Source organism: Saccopteryx leptura, chromosome 4, assembly GCF_036850995.1.
Source record: "Saccopteryx leptura isolate mSacLep1 chromosome 4, mSacLep1_pri_phased_curated, whole genome shotgun sequence".
NCBI classification, from domain to species: Eukaryota; Metazoa; Chordata; class Mammalia; order Chiroptera; family Emballonuridae; genus Saccopteryx; species Saccopteryx leptura.
Genome location: NC_089506.1, coordinates 201,696,855 through 201,702,409, shown reverse-complemented (window position 1 = coordinate 201,702,409; position 5,555 = coordinate 201,696,855). Strand labels below are relative to the sequence as shown.

The 5,555-nt window shown below is 40.7% G+C and overlaps 1 pseudogene; it reads right to left on the bottom strand.

The window, feature by feature from the left end:
• Positions 1 to 2,404: 2,404 nt before the first annotated feature.
• LOC136404325 (putative nucleoside diphosphate kinase) lies at positions 2,405 to 3,037 on the bottom strand (annotated as a pseudogene).
• Between the last annotated feature and the right edge of the window lie 2,518 nt (positions 3,038 to 5,555).

Here is a 5,555-nt window from a genome sequence, read left to right as displayed (position 1 = left end):
CCTGTAGCTCTAATGGCTCCTTCCTGGCATTGTTTTCTGACTCCCTGGTTGTCACTGCATGATAATATCACTGGCCCTGGGAGCTGCCTTCTTGGACCTGCTGATACCATTAAAATCAAGAGTGCCCGAGTCCTTTACTTTCGGATTGCTGGTTTCCATTTCTTGTCTCAGAGATAAACCTCTTACACAAATAGTTGAAAATTATTTCTCAGTTCAGGGGAGGGGAGATCTTACCTTCTATACAAATGGATGCGACCACCCTGGTGACAAATGCTAGTAAATGTTACTAAATAAGTTGTAAAGAGGATAAAACATGATTATAACTGTGTTAAAAGAAGTTCATGATCTAGTTGGGAGTATAAGTAAAATAAAAAGATAATCTGGTTCTCAGGGCATTTAATCCAATTTATCACTAATTGCTTGAGCAGCATTTGTGACAAATGGTCGATAGAAAGCTTAACTATTACTTAAGTCGGGGTCCCCAAACTTTTTACACAGGGGGCCAGTTCACTGTCCCTCAGAACGTTGGAGGGCCAGACTATAAAAAAAACTATGAACAAATCCCTATGCACACTGCACATATCTTATTTTAAAGTAAAAAAACAAAACGGGAACAAGTACAATATTTAAAATAAAAAACAAGTAAATTTAAATCAAGAAACTGACCAGTATTTCAATGGGAACTATGGGCCTGCTTTTGGCTAATGAGATGGTCAATGTGCTCTTTTCATTGACCACCAATGAAAGAGGTGCCCCTTTTGGAAGTGCAGCGGGGGCCGGATAAATGGCCTCAGGGGGCCGCATGTGGCCCGCGGGCCGTAGTTTGGGGACCCGACCCCTGACTTAAGTAATGCCACTCAGCTGTAGGTTAGTGGTAGAAGTGGTAGGTACTTTGAAGTCATGGTGCCCTTGTAATCTGGGAAGGCTTCATGGAGGAGATGCTTGAGTGGGGTCCCAAAGGATGGGAAGTCACAAGACTAAAGCTCTGTGAACTGGAGTGGTGATGAATGACATGAGATCTTGAAAGAAGGAACGAAGAGAATGGAAAGGCATTTAAGTTCTAACACAGGGAAATTTCCACAGCCTGCTCCTCAACTTTGAATAATGTAGATGCCTCTATCCAGTTTACTTGTAATTAAAAATGTATGATTAGCAACTTACCAGTCCTTTTCATTTGTAGGAAAATTAATAAAAGCTAATTTCCTTTTGTCTATGTCATGGTTTGTTTGGTGAGAGAGAATTAGGCAATGTGAGAGTTTGCATGTGTTTTAAATTTTCTAATACCAACTTTGAGAGTAGCATGTGAAAATATTTCCCACAAAATAGATTCAGTAGGGTGATTTGGTGTACAAAGTAATCAATTACTTGTCCACTATACAATCAGTAAAATTTAGCATTTAAGTGTTCCTACAAATAAAGAAAGGGTGTTTTAGGAAAACTTTATCTTATAATATATTGATACTCTTCGGGTCATAGTAGGAAAACTATTGAGTGAAAGGGATTACAGCTATTAAAAGATATAGTTCACAGAGGAAAACATTTTTACATTCTTGTACTTCAATAATTGTTCTAATTTTGTTTTTTAATACTTTGAAGAAAAGTTTGTTTCATTTTTTTCACAATAAAATCTATAGATTAAAGAGATTTAATTTTGGGCCCTGGCCGGTTGGCTCTGTGGTAGAGCATTGGCCTGGTGTTAGGAAGTCCTGGGTTTGATTCCCGGTCAGGGCACACAAGAGAAGTAACCATCTGCTTCTCCACCCCCACTTCTCTGTCTCTCTTCCTCTCCCACAGCCAAGGATCAATTGGTTCGAGCGCATTGGTTCTGGACACTGAGAATGGCTCTGTGCAGCCTCTGCCTCAGGCACTAAAAGTAGCTCGGTTGTGAGCATGGCCCCAGATGGGGGTTTCCAGATGGATCCTGGTCAGGGTGTGTGTAGGAGTCTGTTTCTATCTCCCTTCCTCTCACTTGGAAAAAAAGAAAAAAGGAGATTTAATTTTGGTATTTTATCTAAACAAGTCCTCCATATCAATTATGTTAATTAAATTAAATGTAGTCTCTTTAATTGAGGTTAATTACCCAGAATTACAATTTCTAACTCATTCCTCATTGATATATACTTTACTTTTTTTCTTCCAAGCATCGTCAGCCTTTAGGATTCATTTGAAGCTGTCAAAAATATGTATATATTTATATTTTGCTCCATCGGCAATTTAAATTTAGTTCAGTGGAATTTTATGTGAATTTCTAACGAATGTTTGTCAAAACAATTTGTATCCAGACAAGCTTAACAGTATATTCTAGAGGCAGCTTTCATTTGAAATTAGGTTCATATTCTGGAAGTATTAGAAAGTTAATGGAGTTTTGTGCCTGAAGGTTCTTTCCCCCCAGTTTCCAAAAGCTTTATTGGTAAATATTCTGTAGAAAAGAAAGATTGATTCTGTTGCTTCCAAGAATGGAATGAAGAGCTGTGTCCAGGGATATACCCAGGTGGAGCCAAAGGGGACTGATGCTTTGTCCACTGATGCTTTGTTCATAGATTTAGTCAAAAGCACAAGACTTGTAGTCAACCAATTCTTCGGGCTTAAAACATAGGCTGATTTCTCTCTCAGCACTTTTTACTGAAATACTGCCGTGAATGATATTCCTGCCAATTTGAATGCAGAAGTCTCCACAAATGGTGCCCGGCTTAGAATCTGCTGGACTGGTCTCCCCAAGCATTATTCTCCCTGTCTTCACCACAACATTCAACACCTCCCAGACCGTGGCCACACAGGCCCTGAGTTACTGTACTTTAAAAGCCACGGGCAGAATGGGTGGTTTTACAGGTCAATGCTTTGCTGCTTCAGGAGTTCCTCAGAGGCCCAAAGTAACTTCATGGCCACAGGGTGGGACCCCCTTCTGCTCAGAGTGCTTGATGGTGTCGCCCACCAGTATGCTCTGCATGGGGTCTGGCTGGATGAGTAGGAAGGTGTGCTGCTTATTGGCCACGGCCTGTGCTGAAGGTGTTTTAACCTTGCATTGGCTACATTTCATCTAGTTTTGTCCATAATGATTATTAGAATCTAAAGGAACCAAATCACAAAAAATGAAATTAAAAAGCGATTAAAAAATTTTCTTTTAATACTTTCAATGACCAATAAGTGAAAGGAGAAATCTGGAGTTTAAAGATAAAGAACATATAAAGATCTGTGAATAGTGGCCAACAAGTGAATAGAAGAGAATAATCAGTGGGTAACGTTTTGAGCATCTATCAATGAAAAGCTTTCTTTCTTTGCCTGACCAGGCGGTGGCGCAGTGAGTACATCCTCGACCTGGGACACTGAGAACCCAGGTTCAAAACCCTGAGGTCACCAGCTTGAGCGTGGGATCATGAACATGACCCCAAGGTCGCTGGCTTCAGCCCGAGGTTGCTGGCTTAAGAAAGGGGTCACTGTCTCAGCTGGAGCCCCCAGGTCAAGGCATGTATGAGAAGCAATCAATGAACAACAACTGAAGTACCACAACAAGTTAATGCTTCTCATGTCACTCCCTTCCTGTCTGTCCCTCTCTCTCTCTCTTGCTAAAAAAACACCTGACTTTCTTTTTCTAGTTCTCTTTTCCTTTGTAAGCCTGTTTTTCCTTAAGATAATATTCATTCATATCTTCCTCATTTGTGTCAAATGGCCATATTAAATCCCCTTCTGTTTTTGACTTCTCCCTTAACCATGACCACTAAAACAGTTCCAGGAAAGCAGAATAATTTTGGTGAGGTTAGGGACCAGAGCCTTTTTTTTTTTTTTAGATATTTATTTTATTGATTTTAATGAATTTAGAGAGACAGGAAGGGAGAGAGAGAGAGAGACTGTATATGCCCTGACTAGGGATCAAACCAGCAACCTCTGTGCTTTGGAACGATGCTCTAACCAACTGAGCTATCTAGCCAGGATGAGACCAGAGCATTTAAGTGATGTGAAGAGAGATGGTGGCAGAAATGCCTCTTTGAGTCTCTTCTTCCATCTGGGGAAAGAAAAGGGGGAAGGATCATCCCTAGGGAGAACTTTGAAGTGAGTGAACATTCTGGAAGCAGCTTCCATTTGAAATTAGGTTCATCTGAAAAGAAGTGAACATTCTTTTTTTTTTTTTAATTTTTTTAAATTTTATTTATTCATTTTAGAGAGGAGAGAGAGGGAGAGAGAGAGAGAGAGAGAGAGAGGAGAGAGAGACAGGGGGGAGGAGCTGGAAGCATCAACTCCCATATGTGCCTTGACCAGGCAAGCCCAGGGTTTTGAACCGGCGACCTCAGCATTTCCAGGTTGACGCTTTATCCACTGCGCCACCGCAGGTCAGGCAAGAAGTGAACATTCTTATGCCTAAGATTTTGAGTTCGCATTTTCCCTTTCTTGTCGGAGACCCTCTTCTTTCTCTGAGTGTCCCTTCCCTGCATTCTCTCAGTTTATAGTTGTCTATTTTGCAAATTAGTTTTCATTTCTTTCCTCACCTCTCAAAACTCCCGTTGTCCTCATGTGGGTGATTTCAGCTAGAGCATTGTAGAAAAGTAGGTTTAGGATGACAGTCTTTCTGGCTGAGTTATTATTATTTTTTAGTTATTAACACGAAGAAATCTGGATAGAATTTCAGGAATTTTTGCTGTGGTGGGAGGGGGTGGATAGAAGAGGGTGTATTTTTGGAGGAAGACATCAGATATACTTTACATTATATGTGTCATGCACTTCCCACTGGACTCAGACCAGCCTGACAAAGATCATTACCACATGTCATAAACTTTCCAAAACGGGTGGTCATGACCATTTGCATATTGTATTTCCTGCCAGACTGTGAGCTTCTGGAGGGAAGACTGTATTTCTTATTCATATTTGTACCTGAGATGTCCACAGTATCTAGCACATAGCAGAAACTCTGTAAGTCTTTTGAATGAATTATGGCACTTTATGGATTTCTTGTCGGCTGCTTTTGCCTCTTGATTGGTGCTGGGAAGTCTGGACTGATCGCCCTTCCATGTTCAGCCCCATATGCAGGCAGCAGTCCTGTCAAGCTTGGCACAGCCCAGACTTTGACCTATTTTGGTCTCAAACCCTGAAAATTGTGTTGTTTGGGATGGTTATGACTTGTGGGCTTTGGTTCCCTGGCCTAACTTGCACACGTCCCTCAGAAAACCATCTCTTCACACCTTTCCCCAGCTCTACAAGACTGGATCATTTGTCTTTGAGAATTGAGTCAAACCATGATAGTTGAGTCTTTTTTTAAGCCACTAAATAACCCTTTTTGATGGTTAATTTTATTTGTCTACTTACTTGGGCCATGGGGTACCCAGATATTTGGTCAAACATTCTGGATATTTTTCTGAAGATGTTTAAAACATTTTTTTTCAATTAACTTTTAGAAATATCGATTTGTTGTTCTACATATTCATGCATTCATTGGTTGATATTTGTGCTCTGACTGGGGATTGAACCTGCAACGTTGGTGTTTGGATGACACTCTATCCAACTCAAGCAGATTGCTCTCCCCAATGTGGTGGGCCTTGTCCAATCAGTTGAAGGCCTAAATACAA